General features: G+C 31.1%; 1 protein-coding gene and 1 long non-coding RNA gene across 3 annotated transcripts in view; one reads left to right on the top strand and one right to left on the bottom strand.

The window, feature by feature from the left end:
* The window catches only part of LOC100573428 (peroxidasin homolog), a 459,362-nt gene that overhangs the window by 305,507 nt on the left and 125,933 nt on the right, over nt 1–27,922 (bottom strand). For both annotated transcript variants that reach the window (XM_029491313.1, XM_029491314.1), the window contains one exon: nt 15,324–15,376. The gene's annotated coding sequence lies outside the window, so the exon portion shown is untranslated. The remainder of the gene's footprint in view (nt 1–15,323; nt 15,377–27,922) is intronic.
* On the top strand, nt 2,683–8,802 carry LOC115034414. The gene is made up of 2 exons (XR_003839774.1): nt 2,683–5,238; nt 5,944–8,802. It is a non-coding gene; the product is annotated as an uncharacterized LOC115034414 (long non-coding RNA).

The following is a 27,922-nucleotide window of genomic DNA, read 5'->3' as shown; positions in this document are numbered from 1 at the left end:
TATTGCACTACTACACAACCCCAAAGGTATTCAAACTGTGATTTCCAAAGGCATCGCGAGATTTGGCGAAGAAAGCCACGTCAAAGCACTGTAAACCAAAATTAATGTAGGTCATGTAAATTAGTATAAATATTATTTATAATAATATTAAATCAATTATGGAAACAATAATGAAACACATTACGTGACTATTTGAAGTTTTGTTTCCGATACTTAAGTCACTGTTATTATCACATACTATATTGGCCATATCGTATTGTTTCATTTTTTCCACGATAATTTGGGAGCCGTAAAAACATTGTGAACACACTGAGCTGCGGGATGAAAACTTTTGAAGACCTCTGCATTACCCAATAATTGTTTTATCAGTATCGAATTAATATTTTTTACTGAATTTCTAATTTTTATTTTCATAATCATCCCGAACCGTTATACTATCGAATGTCAATATAATAATATATTGAATTAATTTACGACCTCAATACTTTCATACATGCAGTTAATTTCTTACTTGCACGGATAAGACTGATCCTAACGGATAAGTTGGAAATGATTCATTGCCGCGCAAATTCGACGCACAGCGAACGATCGATTATGTTATTATTAAGTAGTTACCAAACAATCTAGTGGTTAAAACCTGAGACCTGTGAAAACTTTTTGATCACCGAGGATAATGCACAAGAGTAATGTCTTAATATGGCCAATATACGACGTGTGATCATAGTTCTATATATAGCACCGATACACACACTCCCAATGGAATTACGCGAGAGAAACACAACTTGATAACGTATCACGATATGTATTGAGTTTGGTACGTTAATTACAATAAGAACGAATCACATTAAGTATAATATTACTTATACGTAGGTACTACGTGATCGGACGTTTGCAGTAACTCATATGGTTAACCATTTAGGTCATGTAATAGGTTCGTCGCTGTTTTTAAATTTTACCGATAGATAGGTTGTATACATTTTTGAAACGGAACAACATTATTCCGTCATATGAATTTTACATATTTTAGGAATTGAGTTAGGTATATAAATCATGCATAATACTAATATTTAAATATTTATTTTATCAGATTTACATCAACCCCTACCTCGCGGTGCTCTTGAGCTCCCATTACCACAAGCAGCTCAAGACGCCTTTTTTTACCACAAAAGCTGTACAACTATGTCACCTCATACATCCCTTAATCCTACGCCTTACTGCGTAACGTACCAACCGCAACTTATTTAAATCTCGCGCCATACACGACGACTTCCACGTGTGAGCGAACAAATATAACGTTTTAAAAAACTCGAAAGAGTAACAAAAATAAATAAATACAAAAGTAGGTATGTTTTACCAACATAATATTTTATTAGCACTGGTCGATATATTTTTATATTGTGCTGATGGACACCAATATTTTACCATGTGCAGATATTCCAATAAAATGTTATACTTGTTGTGATTATCGACTATAGGCAACTAACGTACAAAATAGTATTACCGTACAGATGAAAATAACCGAATAATCGATGATGATGGAACGATATAATATCGACGAAAATCTTAGGTAATGATGGTCATGACCTTCGAAGGTTCGTGGCATTAGGAAAATTAAATGAACTGTGGAGAATTCAACCCACATACAAACACAGACAATGTTCTTACGATCAGGTTTCATAATAGGTCGATTCACTCTAATTTTTAAACTAACGGAGTTAAACGTGATCTGCTGAGCGTAAATTTGCTATGTTACGCACTTGTAAGACGGAGACAGCAAATATCTGTGTAGCATCCTCTTAATTGTAAATTGTATTATGAACAGTTAAGACAGTTAAGTAGGTACTATTTTCAAACCGAAATCACTTATAATAATAATAACAATGATAATAATAATAACCGTTACCGTTATGGTATAACTACGTCCAGTGAGGCGGTAAGCAGGTCTACATTTATTATTGCCACTCCTATACGGTTTTCGCATCTCGTTAATTGTCAGGCAAACGAATCGGCATCGATCACTATGAACTATAATTTTATTATATTGTTTTATTTTTACATTAATTAAACAACGATATCCGATATGAATCTACCAACTGAGCACATGGAATAATTCAGACTTCAGTTAACTAGAATATACTGGTTAGAGTTCAAGGGAAGACGGTTCTTCAACAACAATAATGTAATGTCTATATGACATATTATTATTTTTTTAAACTTTTAAAATTAATAAGTTAAAATATTATATGCCGGCATTGTAATTAGATTTTATCTAATAGTTTGAAAACATATTTAAGCTCGTTTTAACACCTATCTATAACAACTGTGGTTATAATTAAAAACTAATTAATATATTTTTTGTTAGTAAGAAGGAATAGAAAATTCTTTATGGTAGTAGAATTTTTAACGAAACAGTTAACTGTCTAAATTCAAAATGTCATTTGAACCACAAACAAACATAACAATTATTATCATTTAAATGCTCTTTAAAATAGAACGTTTTGAATTAAATTGAATAAGAAGTTGTTAGAATTAAATTATAATTTTTTTTTTCGTTTTTTATATATGATTCTGAATAATAATTACTTTATTGAAGATAATAAATTACAGTTTTTTTTGGTTCAAAGCAAAACTCAAAATCATATTGTATAAACTTATTATTTCCATTCTGTTTAAAAACAGTTAATATAATATTATACATTTTAGATTGGGGGTTGCACTAAAATATAAATAGTGATGCATGGAGTTGGTAAAATACCCAAAACAACTATGTGGTACATACTATAGAAAATAGAAATACAGGACAATTTACCAAGCATGCATACCCTCTTCCGTCTAATCTTTAAAAATGCATTACTTTAAATTCTGATTTCTAAAATTTTGAAGTATATACTATAGAATAATATTTTTACCATTGAAGCAGTCATAAGCAGTGTCCAGAAATGGCATACCTATACTTTTTCTTAATGAAAAACAAACTTTTTTACCATTAATTATCGAATGGTTTTTTTCTTGATGAATTGTATCTACATGCATCTACATCAAAACTCAAATGAGTAGGTTCTTAGGTAATCTTTGAATTATTGCACTTTTTTTATTATGGATTTTATGTTACATTATTAATACTTTTACAAATTATGATGAAGTGTGAATGTCTGATTGAAATTAATAATTATACCTACTATATTTTTCAAATTAATTATAATCAAAGCACCTTATATTTCTAAACTATAATCACGGAACTATTTCAGTATTATCCTTGTGTAATAAATACGTGCCTATCTAGGTGCGCATAGCTAAATAACTAAAAAACTAATCGTTCAAATTTCGAGTTTGATACACAGTGTGTTGGAAAAAACCAGGGCATAGATACTGTGTGTTATGGCCAAATCGGGTGACTGTGGCCTTGAAGACGGTCTTCGGGGGGCGTGGTATACGTTATCAATTGAATATTTCATATTATAAATATTATAAATTATTTTAAAAATGTCAATTAACAATATTATAATATTTAATTTATATTTCATATAAAAGTGTATGGAATTATACTTAAAAAAACAATATCACATGCTTAAAAAACTTTAAACAAATTAAAACGGTCGTCATCCGTTCGTAGTCAGTGGATTGTTTCTGTTTATATTATAATTTCGTAACAAAGAGGGATACACTATACGTTGCCAACATTCTATATCAGATCACGGTACAACTTTTAGAGTACAATACTTCATACCGTAGGAATACAGAAACCCGATCAGCTGATCGAGTGTCGCTTCTATATATAATATATATATATATATTGTCCTGTGATAAAACATACTTGTAATTTTAGTTTGAAAAATATTAATTCTTATTATGTGGTATTAAATTCGAAGTATTTGAAAAGAACGTCCTAAACGTGAGGGCATACTTAAAAAATCAGGATTAAAAATATAAATTCGGCATAAGCACATTATGTTTGGTGAATCGTTCAGTTCATTATAATATACGAGTATATGACAATAATATTATACACCTGCACATTATATCCACACGAGCGGTAGAAATGCGGTAGTGAGACACCGCATGCGCCGCATGATGTAATATAACCATATAGGTATTATGGATATTATGGTAAACGAAATTTGTTCGACCTCGACCGGGCCGGTACGTGTAACGCAGAGATTATATTATTATATATACTTTGTACATGGGTTCCAATCCCACCTGTATAATATCTTCATAGATGGGCCCCTCAGACTCTTGCACAATAACCAACGCACGCACGCACGCTAGTCTTATCCTCGTCCAACACGAGTCTGCTCCTTATACAATATAAAATATATTATATGAAAATATCGTTCTCGTCAGTAGTTTTGTAGTTTATGATTCTGAATCCGTCTCGTTTTTCAATCATTACAATCGTTTTGCGCCCAAACAGCGATCTGATACGCGTTGAAACCGGACAGCGCCGGACATGGCAGACGTATTATTGATTAAGATGATATGGACTTCCAGCCAAAACGATTATAAGTACATTTAAGTTAAATATCTGAATTTGTAATCTGAAACTTTGTTTTGTTGAATTTGTCGTGAATACTAATTAATACCTTCACTTAGGAGGTGCTGCGCTCCAGAAAGCCTAATCCCTGAGATGATAACGGAACGATAAACTTGAAAATCGATGAGATGAACTTACGTATAAAGGAATACAACTTACAATTGGTTCAGGAAAATGTTTCTATAGTGAGTGGGAGGAGCGGGAAAATTCACATCACGTAATTTTGCGTGACCAGACCATATACGTTAGATAATATTATGTATAATGACAGGTTCTAGAACACGCATGCGTATAGTTCGAGTACCTACAGTTATTAATCAATTGCTAGTTCTTCCACGATGAAGTAAATTGAAACAAATTCCCCGATTCGAGTGGGTACGAGATAAGTGACAAACGATGTGTGGCCGGAGGCGTGAAATACGATTATTATAGGTATTTGGTACCCACTCGTATAATTGACAGTGAATCGTCACTGTTATATTATATTGTGTAGATAAAATAAATCTATTGTACGTTACTGTATCGTGATTTAATAATATGTGCATATGTGTTTATGTTTTTCAAATTCATTTATTAATTAATAAATACGGCTTAAAATGTTGAGGTTTTTAAGCTTCATCATAAAAATGTTCTATAGTGTGTACACTTCAGGCGATATTTATCAAAACGCTGAAGTACTTTGTTTGTGGACTATCAATGCGAACGTAAGACAACACTTAGCATGAAATTTCAAAATTGTTTTTCGCTGAACCAAATTGATTCTCTCATTTAAATTTTTTTTAGTTATTTTCTAAATATCTTTCCATTCTACGCATTCCCACATATAATCTACGTTATCCGACATCCCCCGAAAATTACCCATAACATTAGCCATTAATTGATATACTAATTTAATCCCATGCTTTATAGAAATGTACTTTTATAATGTTATTAAACTCTAATAAGTGGCTATTTGTGTGGCGCGGTTCGCGTACACTCAACTACGGAAACGCTTTGAGTATCAGTCGGTGTTGCTAGCTCCCGGATGGATGACCACCCGGGATTTTTAGCAATAAATCCTTGCCACAGATACATAAAACGTGTTCCAACCAAAACCGTTCCTCCCCTTGCTAACAAAAACAGCTAATGGCTATGGTTTCCGGGCTTAACTCAATAATAATAATAATAATATAAAAAAAAAACTCTAACAATTGTATTTCTAAACATAAATAATATATTGTTTATTGTCCAAAAATTTTATTTTATTTTGTAGTTACAAATGTTAATAAGGAAAAAGCTATACATTGTAATAGTACATTATCTAATATTTTTATTGAAATATATACCTGTTTATTTAGTGCTAATATTAATGCAGTAAGCCGGTAAATTATCTATTTTACCCACTAACCACTCGGATATCGTTTATGCAGGTACAATATTTAAGACATGCGTGGTGACAATATTAAATGGTTGAAGGTCCATCATCTATATATGCAGTTGTCCATGGACTTAGGAACATTGAAATACGATTCAATTACAAATCCCCGAGAATCTCAACAATAACTTCATTGTAAGGTAAAACCTTTTACATTATTAACAATCTTACTTGGCGTAAATTTATCTTATGAAAACACGGGAGCGCAACTGAACAAATATTGCAAAATCACAAAATAAATATTTTGGTTTAGATAATATTATTATTAAATTAAATCCAGATCCAATCAAACACATCGATAACGAGTAAGGCGGTGCGTGTGGAAAAAAATCTAATATATCTATTATACTTGAATACAGTTATCTTTGCTTTTTGGGACTCATTGTATAGATCACGTGTTATTAATTAGTCCTGATTAAGTGGTTGTCCTAATTAACCTGCAAACGGTGTCTCTATTAAGCGAAAACTGCTGTATATTACTAATAATATATAAAAATACAATTTTGTTCTACAGTCTACCAATCTAATATCTAATATGTTAGTATAATTTAAGGAATATTAACTGTTACTTTGAATTCTTACATAGGCAGAGAGTATAGGTGGAATAACTCACGTTGACTTAATCTCCTGAAATACTTTTTAAGACCCCTAAAACTAATTTTTTTAAATTAGTTTCTTAAATTATACATATGATCTTTTTGATTTTAAGATAAAATCAATTACCGTTTATTGAATAATTTATTATTCCCCAGACAGTCAGACTTAAGACACAGAACTTTAAATATACTAGAAACATATTATAACTGCAGATGTATATATCTATTAATAAAACCTGGCATAAATGACTAGCAGACTGTATCGGCAAACCAGCCAGAGGGTTGTACACTGATATAACGATAACTATTTCACTAAAACAAATTATTATTATCTTAAATTAGTAATAACTGTATATTATGCTATAATACTATTCTACTATTGTATTTGTCATAAATAACAAAAGGTAGGTAAGTATAAAGTGATTTTGTTATTAATTTTTTTTTGGCAAATTTGTTGAGGGCGAAGAAGCAAAGGCATAATAGTACTCAATATGGTATCGAATAATATGGAAAACATATTAAATTAAATCAGTTAAAAATAAGTCAATTATTTTGTTACTCTTGAATTGCACAGCGATTTTACAACTTTAATTTGGTATAACCACTCCGTTAAACATTAGTCCTAATATTCTTTTACATTGTGCACTGTTGAGAAATCACAAGCTTGAATCCACTAAAACTAAATTATTAAATCAAGAAATATTTATATAGGTAGCTATTTATTTATTTTCAATATTTATAACTATAGGTATAGTTGTATAGGTACTGCGTGGTTAAATAAAAATATTTAGTTAAATTTAAGACTTAACTACAGCTGTAGTTATAGAATCATATATAAACGTGTTCTTAACTTGACGTACTTACCTAATCAACCAGATCAATCTATAAGTAAAAATTGCAATATATTGTACATCAGATTCCATACATAAACCGGTTAATTTAAACAATATTAAAAAAATATGATTATTGTATTTAGTTCATATAGTATTGGTATAGACGGTTTTCAGGAAAAAGGGTATAAGTCAATTTGTATAAACAAAAATAATATCATACATTTATTTTGTAGGAAAAATGTAATATAACTGTTGTATTTGTTTCGATCGATAAACGCGTTGGACAATACGCTTTTGAGATTTTAAATATCTATTTCGCGTAAAAGCATTCAGGAAACATCAAACCTGTATAGTGTTCCCAAATCGTGAACACGTGGTACAGTCCGAAAACCAGCAAACCTAAAAATGGATTTCACATCATAATATTATATTATACGGATAGAGTTCCTGAACCAAGAACGAAAAATATCTATTTCAGTAAAATATCGATTTCGCTAGGCGAAAGGTTAAAAACGTCACAGCGGTGCATGCATCGAATTCCGCAGCATATGAGTGAAGGTTTTCAGCAGTATATATAATATAGGTACAGTATATTTTAAAATTGCAGGCAGGGTCAATACTCAAGACAGGTGCGGTGGAGAGGCAAACGGGGAAATTGCTTCAAGTGGTACATTTTTTTTATAAGACGGCTTTTCAGTAGGTAGTGCTTTATGTTGTACCAAATTTTTAGAAAACGGGATATATAAATAAAAACAGTATGATATTTGGTTTTCAGATTGTATTTACTTTTTTTCTTTTTCAAGTGACGTGGATACGATTTATTAATTTATTATTAATTTTAATTGTTTCGGTTTCGACTACAATAAGCATGTACAATTTAGGTACTTTGTTTCCATAAAATTTGGTCCTGGATGATAAATTAGTGTGTTATAGAAATGCTAGAACAGCGGATACAATATGTTAAAATTTAGCCCCACCCCGCCCATAAAAATATCTCATGTACCATGTCAAAACAATTGTTAGTTTCTATGGTTGTTTTGGCAATTTAATTTTATTAAACAATTTTTAATATATTTTGTAACTCTATCGTTATTGAGATTTAGTCGATGAGTTGTATCCTCCTCATAGGCGCAGCTATAGGGTTGTTATTCTGGAGGAATAACAGCCCCTATTACAAAACTATTAACTTATAATAACCCATAGAAAGGGGGGGGGTATATCTAAAATCTAAATCAATAAAGGATATTTTTTTTTTTGCGAGGGGGCAAAAAATAATTAGGTTGGGCTATGCCCTCCATGACTAGTGCTCTAGCTAGTTTTTCCACTGCTCCTCCCATCGTCAAGTCAAAGCAGAGAAAATATGTGATAATATGCAAGATACGCATAATATCTATTTGACGTCAATAAACACTTTTAAAATAATAATAAAAAATGAACTCTATCAATAATACAATTGGTGAGAAAATACCAAAAAAATATATATAATTATTATAAGGTGGTTGTCACAATTTTTGATTTTGGGATTGAAATTTTTTCTATGACGCTGATGCCGTTTCTATTTTAATGTAAATTAACTAACGTTTTAGATTCTACTTATAGAAAATGACTGTCGTGACGTAGTTTAATCGAATGCCTGACGATGAATACTCGAGGAGATTAGTCGAAGGTTTTTAGCAACTTACATAGATGTTTAACTCGTACCTACGCTGAACTAAAAAAAAATTGCTCTATCGTAACGTATATGCGACATTGCTAAAATATTACACATGGTTTTTATTTTCGTTGTTTATATTTTTTCGATTACCAAATCGTATTTTTTGATACCAACGAAATTGTGTTGTTTCACCAAATATTGTCGAAACGTCACGTAAACCGTTTGCGGAAAGACAATCTTGTTATTAGCACAGATTATATAAAACCAGATGGTACACTTCTGAATTTACTGATAACTAAAACCTACCCCAATGCAGTAGGATCACATGTGAAGAAATAAATTATTGTACAACACCTATACTATAATTATTATTGACTATTGTATCAAATAATATGGCAGTGGTTAGGAATTTGGCTCGAGTGCTAAATATCAGTGATGCGTAGTTAAAAATCAATAATTACTCATAAAAACTCTTTTTCACTATTAGTGGTGGTGGTACTGATTTGAGGTAGGTTTTGATTTTTTTTATATTTTTGAGAATTACGTGGGCCGAATAGGGAGTGCACCATCTGGTTTAAGATAATCGATTAGTATGTAAAGCGAACGGGTAAAAGTAGCAAAAACATCGTTCATCGAGTTCCCGATAATAATAGACTATGACGTAGTATAATATGCACGGGAACCTGCGTGAAACCATCACCTTGCGAGTGACATTATACCTACGTACCTATATCCTGTAAATATCGTACCCGTACAGAGGTTTTTGACATTTTTGACCTGGACGTTAAGAAACTCGCTGCCCGTCAAGAAACAGCTAGCAGCTGATACCTTCTGTTTTCGTTTTGTTTATGTATAGTACATCGATACGTTTAAAATATAACATGCGAATTTACTTCACGACTTCCGGCAAACGCTGACAAAACGACGACGGGAAAAAGGTCCCAAAAACTGACACCAAGAGATCGTTTCGACGAATACATATAGCTAGTAACTAAGAAACACATTTTGTACTCAGAACGCATTCCTATTTCTCGCTCAGGTTAGTTCACGCTAAATTATTACGCAGTAAATCTAAAATGAGATGGAATATGATGTTGAAAAACTAATTGTTTCCCGGAAACGGCATCGCACAATATTATATTAAACTAGATGTGCGTTTGTACCACGTCATATACGATTCCTAGATGCGACGGAAAACTACCGAGAAGACAAATTATGAATACAGCTCGTCGTTAATATTTTCTTCGACAACTCTTAAAGAATTTTCCAGTGTGAACGTACAATTCTATAAGACTTCCGGGAATATGGTATTAATTTTATTCTAGTTCACACGGGCTCAACACGTATTATACAGTACGCGTTTCATTTACGCACAAAATAATAATGTTATGTGCAATTGAAGTCTTGCGAATTCGCATACGAAATAATATAAAATAGGTATAATCGCAAGGCGAGTAAGGCTATCATTAGGTATCTCAAATGAAAATGAACGGAAACAAAATTACAATTTATTTTCAAATCATTATTGTTTTCATCGAATCGTCTGCTTTAGCTAAGGATATAAATAAATTCAAATATTTTAACTATTGTTACCTACTGAATGTTTATATTATTATGATTTAAAACTTGAAGAAATTCGTTTACGTAATACTTCGGACTCTAACTACATTAAGGTATTATCTGAAAACCCGAGAAATCCACTGCATAGTGTAATATTTATAGTAAATAATATTTCGGTTACAATAATTCATTTATTTTATATCAAATACCTAATTGTAGTCCAGAAAGGAATTGTATTGACTTATTGGTGCATTGAACAATAAACCACTGAACAAAACAAAATTCGTTGTTTCAACAATGTGTAACAATTATATTATATCATTAGGTATATTATTTTTAAATAAATCGAACTATTTTCGTTTGTTATATTGGTTTAGATTAGATTTCAAAAATCAGAGCTAGATAATGGGATAAATATTGCCCTAGTGAAAAATTCAATGATTTTGTGTCAGTATGGTGTACCTATCTACGATATGCAAGTAATAGGTTGATGTTAAAATATATATTTATCATTTACTATACCTTTCTTATTTCTGGAATGACTTTTTTCATAATTAATATGAATTTTGGTATCGACTGAAATATCACGCCACTCGCATATTTTAGTACGATGGTTCTCTATCGACGTTCTCTGCGATCTTGGATCGTTCTTGCTTGTTCACATAACACATAGACATAGTAGCTAACATATACTTGTGAACTAATGGATAGCGTATTCCACTCCGCCTTGCCATAGTGCCATCAATGCTAGGGAATCATAAAACTGAGAAAGATTGAAGAAAGAACGACGAGAGAAAGAACATAAATAGTAAAAATCATGGAGGAAATACTTCACTCTTTTTTTCCATTTTCTTTATCAACCACATGCATATACATATAACATAAATAGGTAATGTCATGGTTGCTACCATAGACCCATGTTTGGTACCCAATCAAAAATCAGTTATTATGTCAACAATAAAATATAACAATTGGCATATTTTGTTGTAACACAGTTTTTTACTTGGCAGCAACCACACTGTAAATTACTACTTTGTGTCTTTTCTCGCTCATTCTATATCGTACCCACGACTTCTCTCTCTGATGGTTAAACCACCGCATTCGGCCGGTAAAATCAGTGGTTCAAGCGTAACCGAGGTTCAAACTATGATTGTAAAACGGGCCCTAAGCGCTGTTCATTGGTTTATCGTTTATGGATCTGTGGTTAACTACCTATATCCTGGCCATCGAACTCCCTGTCCTACGATAAACCGATCCTACATAATATACATCATGATTATGACGGACTTTAAGGATTCCCACACGTCTACGTGACTTATCGGACACGTCATACAAGACGTCCTGCCATTGGTAATCCCATCGTTTCGGAATGTTTAATTGATTTATACACACACATCACATCCTGTCCGAACACGTGACCGGGCGCCGACTATATTATTGTTTACGCCCTGCACGTTTCGCATGTCGGCGGCGGGGAGGAGTTAAAGAGGTTTGTTATTTTCGGCTATTGAACTAACCGCCGTCTATCACGCTAGTCAGAGCGAATTTATATTATAATTAAAACCAGGAGAGCTGCAATATAATATAATATAACCGACGCGTGTCGTGCAGCGATAACAACTGTGATGCGAGCGAACACCGTTTTCGGGGCGTTCTTCATTCATCCGACGTACATACAATTATTAATATCATACGTTTCGATACACGACGTTCGAAAGCCGAAGGCTGAGAGATGTCTTGACAAATAATATTCACAGCTATATAGGTACGTGACTCGGAACGGTCACTCGGACGACGCGATTCGTAAATCGTAATTTAGTGTTGCATATATAATCATAAATTCGGGAAAATCGCATTACTATATGCTCAGATATTATACATACTTAATGAACTGTTCAGCGCGCCCGGTAGGTACATATACCGCGGTCCATTACGGCTAATATAAGACAATGAAATCCGGATTAGAGAGACCGTCTCGGAACAACACATTATACTATAGCTGCAGTGGTTTGAATCCGGCAGCATTGAATTGATAATATGAAATATGGAGGTACAAATACTGGAGAAAATGTCATCGCGTTATAATAATATATAGTTCTGATTGTCGTGCAGTGACTATATAGTGAATATCGCAATATTTAAACAAAACCAAAATAATAAATTATATTATCATGTCGTCGTACTAATCATAAGGATTTACTGGAGATCATCGGTTTACCGCGTGATCTATATGAATATAATATTATTATGCTTATTCTGTCGGAGAAAATAATATGTAGATAATCCATTTATCAATATTATATAATGTAAAATATACTATGAATCATTCTATTAAATTTTCGTTGGTAGACGGGTTCATTAAAGTGAAGATAAAAAGTGTGGATCACCAAGAATGTTAAGTGTTTAACCAAACTGTTTTCTTTCGTAATGAATTTACTGAAATTTGAATTTTCAGAATTTTCAATAAATACCTCAAGACCGTAGTTTCAAATATTTTGCCTATTTGTTTTTTAATTTAAAGAGTGTACTGTGCTGATGATAACCTACTTTTTTCCTAATGAAAACCGCTGTTTTTTAATGTAAACCCTGAAGCAGATTATTATTTTAAAGTGTTTATGTTTTTAAATACCAAATCGAACGAATACAGATAATAATAGTTATTAAACTTTATGTACTAAGGATAACTTTATTTTCGCATAGTTTTAATGATTTTAAAACTATAGTTATTAATATTAATACATTATCATATTTTCATAAAACATGTACCTAAACATTTTATGATAATAAGTACTTTAGCTACTATTACCTTTAGTCCATACAATTTAAGAATTTACTAACTACCTACCCCTTCAAATTAAAATTTAGATGTAGGTATCATTTTATTTTTAAAAACACATCACATCCTTAAAAAATTACATTTTAAAATAAAAAAAACGGGTTCTTATTTGAAAAAAAGGAATTTGTTCCACCACATGCCACTCTCCAAGTGTCATAAAAGAATCATATGAGTTTTATATTATATGGTAACTACATATATTTTGTGCTTATAAAATTATTAAATCAAGAAATATGTAATGGTTTATTTTTATTTAAAATAATTATGTACAGGGTGATATTGGTAGAGTAAGTGAAATTAAATGAGTCTTTAATTTGACCATTCTTATAGAATATTATGTATACATAAACATACATATTTTAACTTAAGAGGATGCTACTCATGAATTTGGTGTCTCCGTCTTACACACGCACAGCATAGCAAAATTTTGTTTACTAGTTTACTGTTAGTTTTGATATTACAGTGATTTGACCTATTATCGATTATTTGGATAATATCTATGCGTAAGCGTTCGCTTTTATTCGATATTTTAATTATGATATGAGCAAGATATGATCATTAAATTTTTTCTTATATTTCACATACCTAAACTTTTTAAAATAGGTCAATGCACTCTAGTATCAAAACTAACATCACACTATTGAAACTAGTGTACGACAATTTGCTATGGCATATGCGTGTGCAAGACGTAGACAACAAAATATGTATGAGTAGCATCCTCTAAATGTATTATTTCTATTATGAAAAATGCTAAATCGCATCTTTAATGGGTGTATAACTAGTGAAGAAGTCGTTATGGGTTTAAAAGAAATGAACTTTTCAAGACGTAGTTATTCACGTTTTGATAGGTGCAGGTTGGTCCGCCGAAATTCAAAATGGCTTTTCGATATCATAAATATTTAACATACTGGGGGGGGAGGGGGACGAGTGAGGATCGTTGTTGTTGTTACTATTTTAATGGGATAACCGTGGGGGCAGGGTTCCGCAAACCAAGAACGCTTACATCGGTGGTGGTTGGAGGTTGTGGTGGCGGTGCTGGTGGCATAACTCCAAAAGCCAGTCCTCCGGGGAAACGGTCGAGCATAGAGCATCTGCCAGTCGGGCGTGCTGGGGACGAGCCGGTCTCGATATTATAATAGATATAATACAACTACAACAGTATAATGATCAATATACGTCGACACGGGCACCGCAGCGTGCTCTGCGAGTTTGCCTATATAATTATAATTCTGCAGAGGACATGGAAATCATGGGTCGCACGAAAAATGTACGTACCTACACAGTGCGACTATCGAATGTAGGTTCGTAATTGATATACAATAACACGAATGTGCCCCACACGCACTGTCATCTGCACTTCTACGGATGGCCAATAATGGCGATTGAACAATAATTTAAACGATTGAACAATGATAATAATGATAATAATACGTCAAATGCACGTTATTACGCACAGTTCGGTGTACGCAAATTTGCCGACGTCGAATAAATTTTCAGCTACTTGCTAGGTACCTGCCTAGCCTAGATAAAATATTATATTATTTAGTAATTCATTACGTTTTGTTGCCACACACTTTGTAAAATAGTTTGTCAGTGTGTTCGTTCCGATTATTTCGGAGAGATTTCGGACTTGGACAATGAAATGTTTCTCTTCTAGCGTTATAGTATAGGTAATACGTGTATTATAATATTATTATTATTTTCATTTATTTTTTTAACATAGACATTTGAATTTTACCAAACTTTTATAACACTCGATCCCTATCGAGCCGATTTCATACGGAGGACTCGTTATGGTAATACTTATATAGGTACTTAGTATTATATTGTTGAAGTGTGATATATAACTTCGGGACGGATATTAATAATAATATTATTGTTGAAAATTATAATTACCTTTATTCAGTCGTTATGGGATTTTCTTTTGTTTCTTTGCTTAATCGTTCATTCTGAAACACATGGGTACAATGACATATTAATATATTAAATTGTATGAAGACATAATAAAAATGATGTTAAACATTATGTAATATTACAAAGAATAAATTAGTTTCAGTCATACAACAATCATCTTATTATTGTTATATTATTGCAAGCCTGGGCAAGTTAATGATAATTTTTAACTGAGTTAAGTTAAGTTAATGTAAAACATTTCAACACAGTTAATAGTTAAAAGTTAACCTATTTTTTTTTTTAACTCAGTTAAGTTAAAAGTTATATGAACATTTTCAATTAACTTATTAACTAATAAAAATCATAAATATTATTGAACACAGGAAATAGCCAATAGCTTTTCTGTACATGGGTACTGAATTGATAGAATTATGAAGTAGGTACGAAAAAAAATACAAAATTGAAAATGCCAAAAAAAATACAACCTTTTGATTTATTAATACACTAATACAGATAAGTATTATACCTACATTTTTTTTAAATTATTAAATAAAAATAACATGGTATTTAAGAATGTACTTAATTTTAAACTCTGAATACTTTTTCAGGGTACTAAAAGTCTAACACTGTTAGAGAATATAGCCAAATTTATACTTCAGTAAAATATTTATATTTATAAATATTTATTTAAGAAATTGATTTAACTATATTTGTAATTCCCTATTCTAGTAAATGGTTATGTAATATCAATAATAATTTTTATTTTCAATATTTAATTATTTATAAATTAACTTAACTTGAATTTGATTAAAAGTAACTCGTTATTTATTAAGTTAATATCAATTAAAATAAGTCAAGTTAAAAATTAAGCTAATGAAAATTAAATTTAAAAAAGTTAAGTTAAAAATTAAAATTAACTTAACTTTTAACTTTTTAACGCGTTTATGCCCAGGCTTGTATTATTGTGAAAAGTATAATATGGTACGGAGTTTTTGCGTTCAATCACAGGTAAGAAGTTTAATCACAATGACACAGATAAAAGCATATTATAGCCTGCAAACATACACACACACACACACACACAGACACACTCACACTGCACTCGACAAACAAATTAACTGAAAATTAATGTTGACGTCTCTTGTTTTATTTTTATTTTTTTTTTTTTCAGAAATCTGATGCTCTTATTCACTCAATTTTATTAAAACAGAACTATTTTTTTTTTCACGAAAACCAATATAATATGTCGTATATGCTTATACGTTTGTTTAGGTACGTTTGGATTGTTGAACTGCATTTGGCCTTTTACCGCCAAGCGTGTCCGATATATATATGAAAACAATGATAATAATCTATAGTAGACGACGATATAGAAAATAATAGTATAGTCAAAACAATAAATTAATTTCATACCGTGTACAATGTACATAGAGGATCGTCGTCCTCGAGATTGCGGTTTGGGCGAAGACAAAAGGCAATAGTTGTTAATAGCTTTAATGATAATTTATAGGACATTTTATGCGTTTGCATATTATTATTATATAATATATATTATATATTAATTAATAATAGTTCAGCTATACAAATTTGAATCCAAACAACCTAATAGTATTATTGTGCGGAAAAATCGTATCTTTCACGGTTTTCATTATCAAGCATAATATCATTATGTATCTCTTTAAAGTTATTCAAATATAAAGCGTATTATTGTATTTATTGAAAACAAATTAAGATTTTTTTTATAAATATTCCGCACGCTATTGGATAGTGTTAACCGACTAAAAGTATTATCATATTTGATTATATCCTTAGATTTATTTTTACTCGCATTTAACTCGGTTAATCAATAATCATTAATTGCATTTTGTTGATAAAAGTCGTACTATATCGTTATTTTGATACTTTTTTCTAGACGATTAAATTACGATGCATTTCAATTACAACACATTTCAACATATCCATTAATCATTATTAATTTCCTATGTATATTTAATATAATTTTAGTACTTAATATCTTATAAATTATTATACCTAATTACTAATTACATTTTTTTTTATGTTTGACTGCATGGTTACTAGCCGGTTCATATTGTGGGGAGGGCACGGTTGGTTTGGAACACCTGTATAATATTATATTTGGAGTGATTATTCGCCACTAAAAACCTGGGTGGTCACCCATCTAGGAGCTAGAGACTCCGGCTGATACTTGACATCAAAACAAGTTGGCGACTGTGGCCAACCACCGTGTCACACTAATTAAATTGTATATGGTAATAGAATACAAATAATTCTTTAAATAATTCTTACACATAATAACACATAAGTAAATATTTGTAAATATTTTTATTTTGTTTACATTGTAAAGGTAAACACTCATTTGTTCGTTACGCCAGTAAAAAACTTTCAGAGAAATTTATTTAGAAACAAACATTCTATATAGTTTGAATATAAAAAACAACTAATGTTTTTAAAATTTAAAATTTTTTCTAAAATATTCTGGTCCTAAATATGAAATTAAAAATAGACGATACATTCATACGTATAGAAACGTCTACCTTAGTCATATTCAGTCTAGGTACCATTTATTTATATGTTTTTATTAAAATATCAATAAATACATAATCGTAGAAATTATAATAATAAAAAACATATTATATTGTATGCGTGTACATATAATAATATATTCAAACATTATCTAGTAAAACATCATTCAATAATACATAAATGTATAAATTGAACGCTGTAATATAATTATCGGGGGACGGAGTGGTCGAGCGATTTAAGGCGTCGCGTGTTGGTTGCGACGCACACCCGCGACGGTTCGAACCCGGCCGCGGGCGGCATTTTTTTCGGGCAAGTCACGGTGTCCGGAAATGAGTGCCGCCATCTCCTATCCGGGCATGGCAGTTACATACGGGTGCCTACTAAAAAACCCACAAAACCAAAAACACACGTGTTTAACAACCTACAGATTATCCACCCCTACAAACAAAAACAAATAGCCAATGGCCATAGTTGCCGGGCTTCACGATCAATAAAAAATAATAATATTACTATCTAATTCTTAATACAAACATATTTATTTCTATTATTTTTATACATTATTAACATTATGCGTATAGGACATAAGTATACAAAAATAAAGCATTATGTATTACCATAATATGATTTAAGGTGTCTTAAAAAACATTCAAATAGGACCTTCTTTTTAATTTTTCAGGCACCACCTAAGTTATGCAAAAAATATTACGGCAGCAAATTATACATCGTGACGTGCCATATTATATTCTTAACCATAGGTTTGAAGTTGTAAAACTTCGCACAATGTTTGTACATGAGTATACAATTTTTTTAAACGTCCAAATAAGGAGGAGTATCAGTTTGAATATATTATCCGATTTATTTTAAACACGTATCGGTAATAGTGTTTTCCTCCGACTGAATAATTAAATTGACATTTTTGATCAATAAGACGTAATTAACATAATATTACATAATTAAAACTTTGATAAGTATAAAGTTTAACCGTCGTCGCCGTCGACCCAGTTAGAGTATAGGTACAAATGTAAACGGTAGCAATACATCAAGATTGTCGCGTATACTTTCTTTCAAAAACGTAAAACTAAAAACGATAATTTTTATATTTTAATATTATTAAATTAGACAACGATCATAAATCGAAAATATTTTATTCGTTTAAATTGACCAAACTACAATAAACATGTTTCCAAAAATGTTAAAACTCTTGTTGAAAAGTTGATTTTGAAATAATATTAAAACGCTTAAAATAACTACCTACCTTGTATTGTACATACTAAATGTAATTAGCGGTTAAACGTGCACGCACAGTTATATTACATACACGATAGTGCATATTATTATTATTATAATTTCGGGCCCTATTAATTACTACATTGTGTGTTGTTATTATCTCGTTCGTAAAATGCAATAGACCGGAGTACGAATTGGCATGTACTGTTATTGTATTATACACGGACCGTATGCGTATAACAATCGACTAGTGAAATCTTGACCTTTATGCAATTCGCATATTGTACGACTATATAAGCCTTTGTCGACGGGTATCAGACAAACGATCCATTATAGTATTGTTAGAACTTCACATATATATATTTATACCGTGAACAATAATATAGATTATTACGCACTGTCGGTGTTCGATCAATAACAACAAAAGATGAACCCGTTCACTTAAATAATCTACGTAATGAGTATTGTTGTTGTAATTTTTTATAGTATTATTTTTTTTTTGCATATCTTTAAAGCTGGACGGAAAAAATATCGAACCAAATGCGTTTCGCATTTCAATTTACTTTAAATTATTCAATTAGTCTTCGTTTGGATGAGTGCACGCGACAATAATGATAATAATAAAAATAATACCGAAATAATATATTATATGTATATATAAAAACGTTGAACAAAAAACTAAATCGAGTTTCGAGCATTGCGGGGGAGAAGTGACGATAAAATATACATCTCAATGTCACAGACCGATGCAATAATATTATTTATTACCGGGTAGATATGCGGTAACAACGGCACACTATTTTTTCGTAGGTCCACGTAGTTTGACGATGACGAAGAAATTAATCGTCCGAGTTTATCCAACCCAGACTTCACACGAATAACAATAATAATGTCCACAGCCATAATAATATTGTTGACTATAGTTTCGTTTGTATATTTCGTAACAATTTTGAGTAGGTACCAAATCCGAACGAAATACGTAACTCAATGGAATAGGCAAAAAATCTACTACGCATATTGCATAATGTATGGTTAGTGTCAATATTATTACAGACAATGATGTATTGTATTTAAATTGGATAATTAACTCTTACATTAGCATGACACAACGAGAACATCAAACGTGAATATTACTGAACATTATATTTTCACCTTCGTGTTATGGTGCACCCCTGTGATATGGAGATCTAAAATTTATACAATAATTGTGGCACTCTTAAGGCTTAAGATTTATATTGTCTTTCAAATACGATATAAATTTTTTTTTCACTTAAAAAACTATAGCCAACTTTTGTTTTCGATGATGACAACCACGTATAATACATAATATTTCCTTGCCCGGTGAAAAAATTAACGCGATAGCCGAGATAAGACCGTCCGGTGGGATAAAAACAATTGTGTTATATCAGCAATATGCGTAGGTACATCTGACATTATTTCGTAGAATAATAGTATGCAAATCATAAAAATGCAAAATAGAAGTTCTTATACCTACCTCAACGTATTGTAACGATAACTATCATCTCCGAAAAAGAACCCTCACTAAAATAACAATAAAAATAACAAAAAAAAAACTTGTTATACTATTATACAAACAAGATAATTTTGAAGTGATAAATATTATAAGGAATAAAAGCGCATAAAATTGGAAATTATTTTAATGATTTTGTAAAATTTGTGCATGTACTATATTAGTCATTGCCCGACCCACCTCTTGGTATTTAGACGAAAAAATGACACACAGAATCTAAAAAATCAATTTTTTTTTTTGCTGTTGAATTAGTCAAATTTTTTGTAAGATGATCGCATGGCGGACATTTAAAATATCTTAATACTGGGGCAGCTCGATAAACAAATAATCATCTCGATTATAGGAAATTGTATTATATTTTACATTTTTAGAAATTAATACCTACAAGCCAGAGGCGCAGTTTAAATGTATCAAAGGTTAATCAAATTCGATGCAGTCCAATAGTTTTACTCTTCTGCGAGCTACTTGAAAATTGTTTCTCAATTGGGTACGTACACAATGTCCCATGGAAGTTCCAAGTTCCGCTTTTGCATTTGACTTCCCAAAAACCGTAATAATGTTAATTAAAAGTTCAATCACGATCGTTTCCTAATAGTTAACAAATTTGATTAGGCGTATAAAAAATTATTAGACGCTCTAAAATTTTGTTTTGTTCCAGAACCCGAGGAAATCAAAACTAGTATAAAAATTGAATTTTTTTTAACTAAATCTAAAGTTATATTGAAATTGAACAAAATGAATACTATCGATATTATTATCGATACCAAAATAACTCCTATTCATTCTATAATTTTTATATACAAATTAACTTAAAATTAATTAAAATTTAAAACTTAACAATAGACAGCAGGTTCATATAATATATAATATTGTTCATCAGTAAGTACCTAATAGGTGACTAATAAGACGCAATGAACAGTATTTAATTTTCTTCTGTCACGTGATACATGACAGGTTTCTTCGATGGTAGAATTAAAATTAAAATCGTAAAAGTGATGTTTTAATAACCTTAAATTCTAATTACAAATCAGAAAGAAATTAAATCAATATTGTTCAACAATACAAAAAAATCATAAAATGAATCAATATAATATTATTTTATATTGAAATCATAAAAAACTAATATCGATTTTATTAGTGAAATTGAAATTAAAATCAAACAATATTTCATTTCGATTTCATACCCTGAACTAAAAAAATTTGTTGGTTTCCAAAATACTTAAGTGAACAATAATATTAATGTACACCTAACCGTAACGGCGTTACGTGTTAATGACGTATCATTAATATATTATTATAAAATACTTAGTTACGTTATTCGTGTTCGGAGATCTGAATATCTATAAAAGTAATTTATTGAAATGTAACTGTCATTAACCCTTTCGCCGCTGCAGTGTACGTGTTTATTAATTTATTATTAATACTATACAATTATTGTTATCACGTGATATTCAGACTATACAGTATCATACATAAACACAATATTATCATTGCTCTATAGTAATTCATTTTCTTTAAAGTTTTACCATCAGCTCCGAGGAAACACGATAAAAGTGCTATTATTGCGCACATGTTAATTTATTAGACCGTTAACGTCAGTTTTATAGCGTTTAATAATAGGTTAGCGAATTTTAACTGAAACATAAACAATGAAGCGTGTTCCTTTAGTTCGTTTGCGATTATTATTCAATTGTGTACATTAGATCTATACGATTTGTACGCATCGAGAAAATTTCTGAATTATTTATGACTCGGAACAAACGGTATATTAAAATGTAGAGACATCGCGATCGGCGCGTGAACGTATAAAATCAAATGGCTATTCGTATACCTTTAGTTATTTAGACCCGTCGAGATTGAGTAATTTATTGTTTTTAAATTATTATTATTGTTATTAGGTACATCCCATTCATTTGTACGACATAAAAACAAATAATAGTGATGATAAATATTTAATAGGTAATATCATAAATTGTAGAAAATAATGTATTTATTTATAACAATATATTTTTGTCGGTCGTTATATATTATTCGTGTCATTCGATAATTTACGTTTATCAATTATTATTATTGTCAGTGTGTAAAAAATCGGTGGGATGATAGATCAAATTTAATTGAACGAGTATAATATTATTATGTATTATTTATAAATTTAAGATGATATTCATATCACATAACCCAATTAAAATTGAAAATAGAAATAACAAATTACGACTATACCTATACAATTTCAACATTGTTTAATACGTCGACTTCACAATAATATATCAAGTGGATGTTGACCAGGGTTTGCACAAAATGACTTAGTCTTTAAAAACCTTACTACCTTCTCGGTTCAACTTTATCAGTTTTTTTTTTAAATAAAAGATTAAAATATTTATCTTTTAGATTTTCTAGTGTCTAGTATAGGTATTTCTTATGACAAAACCTTGTATTCAATATTCCAGACTTAGCGCTTAAGAATTGAACATTTTATAGATTTATAGATACAAAATAGTTTGATCATTTTCATGATTTTAACACATTTTGTGAAAAATTGATTTTGATTGAAGAATTAAAAAAAAAAAATCGTGTATGGATCTTTAACATTTTCAAAATACTTATAACAAAATCGCATGATCTCTGTTTTTTTAAATAGTTCTTTGAGTTATTTTCAACCCCGATTCTTACTTTGCATTCCGTATTGTTATTATGACAACATGTACATTATACATGTTTTAAAAAATCCAGGTAATTATAACAATATATAGGTACAACGTTTGTCAAATCGATGAAAAAATCTCCTCATTCAGATTAAATCCACGTCTCAAAATATAATTATTTAGAAGATTACTAGGTAATATAGAAGATGATTTCCTATGCATTATTCGTTACATTTTTATTGTTATATTTTAAAACATTGGCTACCTTTGCGTGATGTGTATGTTGAGGTTTTACATAATTAAATTAATAATAATAATAATAATAAAAAAATGAATTATGATATTATTTTTATCTCCACACGACTGGTTAAAAATTCTAAAAAACAGACGATTTTTTTTCTACAGAATTGTATTGCGATTATCCATTATTCACTGACAAAAATTATTGGTTTCTAAGAATAGTGAAGAATAAATAAATAAAAATGGTTTGGAATGTCACCAAAACGTACATTATGGATGTGTGCTATATTTCGTGCACGTCGATTTCGAATTTAAATTGATAAACTTTCGTGTGAAAGAGAGGTAAAAAAAAAAAATTGGTAACCCGCTATTTATATATGATGTATATAGGTGGAATGCGCCATTTAAAAAAAAAACACCGAATGGGGTTGAATTTTTTATAGCACTTTTTAGTACCTATCTATGGTAGTTAACTTTTTCTCGAAATATAATATCGCCCGACCGCTCACGATCGTAACTTGAACGGGATAAATAATTTGCTATCACATACAAACGGATTACAACAGTTACGTTATTGTTGAGATTAATCAATTGTTTTATATAAATTAAACAACAATATTAAACGTGTATTACAGGTACCTACCTACGCTTCATCTGTTGTGCGTCGTTCGCAAGTATTCGATCATTATAATAATAATCTGATCTGACCATATCATAAGGTTGGCACGCAAACCAAATTACACTTTTTGCATCACAATTATAATAATTGATATTTAGAAATTTAAATAATTTTTACAGTGTTGCAGCTCAATGTATACGGATTATATAATTTTTAAGAGATTGCGTTTTCGTAAAAAAATATCCGTCCGAATATTATTATTGTCGGATGCCCAAACTCCAAGTCTCATCCCGGCGAAACGCTCTGACGTGGTAATCCCGGGGGGAATCAATTTCAGGGATTTCCTTTAACTGGTTGTCAATGACGTTTCGATATCGTCGATAACGAATATGCATGATGAGAATATAATGTTCGAATTCAGATAATCAAAGTCAGTTTTGAATAGTCCTGTAAAGAATACTTTTAAAAAGTACTTGAGTAAATACTCAAATACATTTTTTTTTAAGTATTTAAGATACTACTCAAATACTTTAATTGTAAAGTATTTCAAATACTACTCAAATACTTTTGGTTTTTAAAGTGGGTTTCTAACTATCGTAATATAAACACATAGGTAGTAGGTATAATCTAATAGTTATCTAATAGTTTTAAAGGGAATATTGTTATTCAATATTCAATAACTTTTTTTAGAAATCTGGCTTTCACAAACCTTTGGGCTTCGGCTAACACAGAAATATAGAATATTAAATAAAACTATTAAATATTATTGTAGTTGACAATAATATTTTTTCAACCAATTATTTCGAATAAAAATAAAATGTTCGAAATAAAAAACCAAAGTATTCAATACCAAAAAGTATTTAATACAAAAAAAAGTATTTAAAATACCATTCAAAATACTTCATGCTGAAAGTATTTAAAAAGTTATTCAATACTTAAAAAAGTACTTGAATACTTTTACTCAAATACTTTACAGGACTGGTTTTGAAATATAATATGAATAGTATGATGGGTAGTCAAATTTTTGTTTCGTATATCCGCGGATATGTACACTCAGGGTTTAGTGAACGTTATAATAGGTCTAATATTATGGATTCAATCGTATTTTCATCCAAAAATATTGGTCAATAGATCCAATAATTAACGTTATTGTGGTTCAACACGGATGTATGACCAAACTTTTGTTCAAATAATTTATACTAATATTGAAATTGTACGTTGAATACGCTTTCATCAACCTCCACATGTAAAAAAAAAATACCAGGCTTATGACAGAAAAATAGAGCCGATAGTCTAAGGCTACATAATATTAAATAATAAAATAATGAAATCGACATTTATTTTATATGAGAAGATGGAAAACAATTAAGAATACACATTGAATTGTATTGTGTTATATCCATCCCGTCAGAACCATTTAACAAACTCAACAAAAGACATCGCTAAGTGAAAAAAAAACCAAACCAAACAAATCAGTGGTGCTTCTAAATTGTATTTCCCCACGACATCGAGAATAATGTGCAACGTATAATGATTGACCATAGTATGTAAATATTATATTCTTTTTACATGCAATAAAATATAATACTTCTTCCTCAAAGCTTTGTCCCTGCGACTTATTCATTGTCATGGAGATTATTAAATTGGATTGCATACTATTATGAATTTTGATCCAATATAATTACGTTCGCTCCTTCACAACGACGCATCGTAGCTACTCATTCATCATAAATATAATTTTGACTACACTTGGGGGTTTCAGATTCAAAGCTCAGGGTAGCCTAACATTCTCCTGACCATTTTATCAACAATTACCGTGGATGAAATACCATACCACCCGAGTTTATATCAGCATTCTAAGCATTTATAGAATCGAGTGAAGACAGATTACTGCAAACCCAATATTTTGTCTAAAATGTATATTAATTTCACCGCCATCGTTCAATAATAATTAATCTTCTCACAAACACGAACGATTCTTGTGGATACACATCATAATATTCAGGGAGTTAAATAATTTTTCGGCGACAACTGCAAATGATTGCATATTTTCCATTTTCGTCTTTAACAGATGAAGCCTTACGATATTGACATTTTTCTTTCATAATATCACCGGTATCTAAATTCGAAACACTTCGTCTGAAACATCTTTCTGTCCACGTTTAATTTTACAAAATTCCTCTTAATATTGGTTGCCATAGTAATTATTTTACGAGTAATTAATTTGTCCATACTATGTCTTGTATAATTGATAAATATTTGTTTTTTATTTCATTCGTCCACAATAAAATATCAATATTCAGTATAGGTAGTGAGTGGTGTGATAGAGAGAGTGCTGACTAAACTAATAACGAAGAGGTACAGGAACTGGCCATGTAAAATATGTAGGTATATATGTTTTTTTTTTATTTATTAATTTTACCGTTACAAGTCAGCCAAAACGGATTAATCAATATTTTTATTTGACACTCAAATACGAAAAAGGTTCACCGTCCCTGCGTTAGATCATCCACATAAATATAATAGCAAGTCCTCGTATCGGTGTATCATAGGTAGGTGTGTATCTGTACATATAATGTGAAACTTTGGCGAAGTCCCGCGAAAATATTTCGAAACGCTGGGGCGGTCGTGCACGCGCCCTTCCCGAGTCAGTCATCCGATTATGAAATTGGACTTTTGGCTGCGAAAACCGCGTGCTCGCGCTGCCCTCTGGCGCCCGTCCAAAATCCCGAACCCCCCAACCCTTCAACAATCACCACTGACCTCCCACACGAGTGAAGGTATTCATAAAGTCTTCCTTAGTACATATACGTTTTTGAACCACACCCCCTCCGCACCCTTCTCGACGGTTACGAAATAAGTATAAAATACATATACCTATAATAAACCTAGGAATACTATAGACCGAGACTTCTAAAAGTATTGCGATGCGTACGAATATACTTTGTTATCTGCATATACGATACAATATGATATAAGATATGTGTGTGTGTGTGTGTGTGTGTGTACGTGCTGATTTTATTATACGACAGCGGGTGGGCGAGGCGAAGACGTGATCCGCGGAGACGAGCTATGTACAGGGGGAGATGAGACACGCCGATTTTATCGGACTACCTACCGCAACCGTTATACCGCACCTATACACCAGCCACTATATATTATAGGCATATATACGACCACGCATACCTATACAAGTAGCGTGTAAAAATGTATATGTGGTTTGCCGTCGCTCGGACGACAGTCGTCCGATTTATGGTCAGCTCTCTCTCACACTATTTCTCTCTCTATCTCTCCCGATCTCTCTCTATCTGTATATCTGTGTCTCTCTCGTTTCTGCTGCTGCGCTGCAGTCGTTTGCTCGTTATTTTTAGAATTTTTTTTCTCCCCTGTCTTCTTTTCATGACCACCTTTTATTATGCGTTCGAGAAGTCTCGTTTTTATTTACGTCCTCGGCGCCGTCGCCAAAGAACCGCCGAGACGATCGCATTGTACGCTCTTCGCCAGCTGCTCTAAAGTTGCCTCTTTGTGCGTACGATAGATACATATATAACATCCAACAGAGGTCTTGTCTCGCTCGATTTAAATTCTAAAAATGCGTTAGAATAACACTAACGATGTAAAACTCAAGTTTTAAATTGCAAGCTAAGTTGAGCAAAACAACTTGCTAATGATTAAGGTTATGTGGATTGCAACCATGATTTAAAATGTATAAACTTTTATAAAATTCCACATTTGATTTATTGAATAGTAATACCTAATACAAATTAAAAATGATATATTTTATAATGCATATAATCAG

This window comes from Acyrthosiphon pisum, chromosome A3, assembly GCF_005508785.2.
Source record: "Acyrthosiphon pisum isolate AL4f chromosome A3, pea_aphid_22Mar2018_4r6ur, whole genome shotgun sequence".
In the NCBI taxonomy this organism is placed as follows: Eukaryota; Metazoa; Arthropoda; class Insecta; order Hemiptera; family Aphididae; genus Acyrthosiphon; species Acyrthosiphon pisum.
This window is presented reverse-complemented; position numbering and strand designations above follow the sequence as displayed.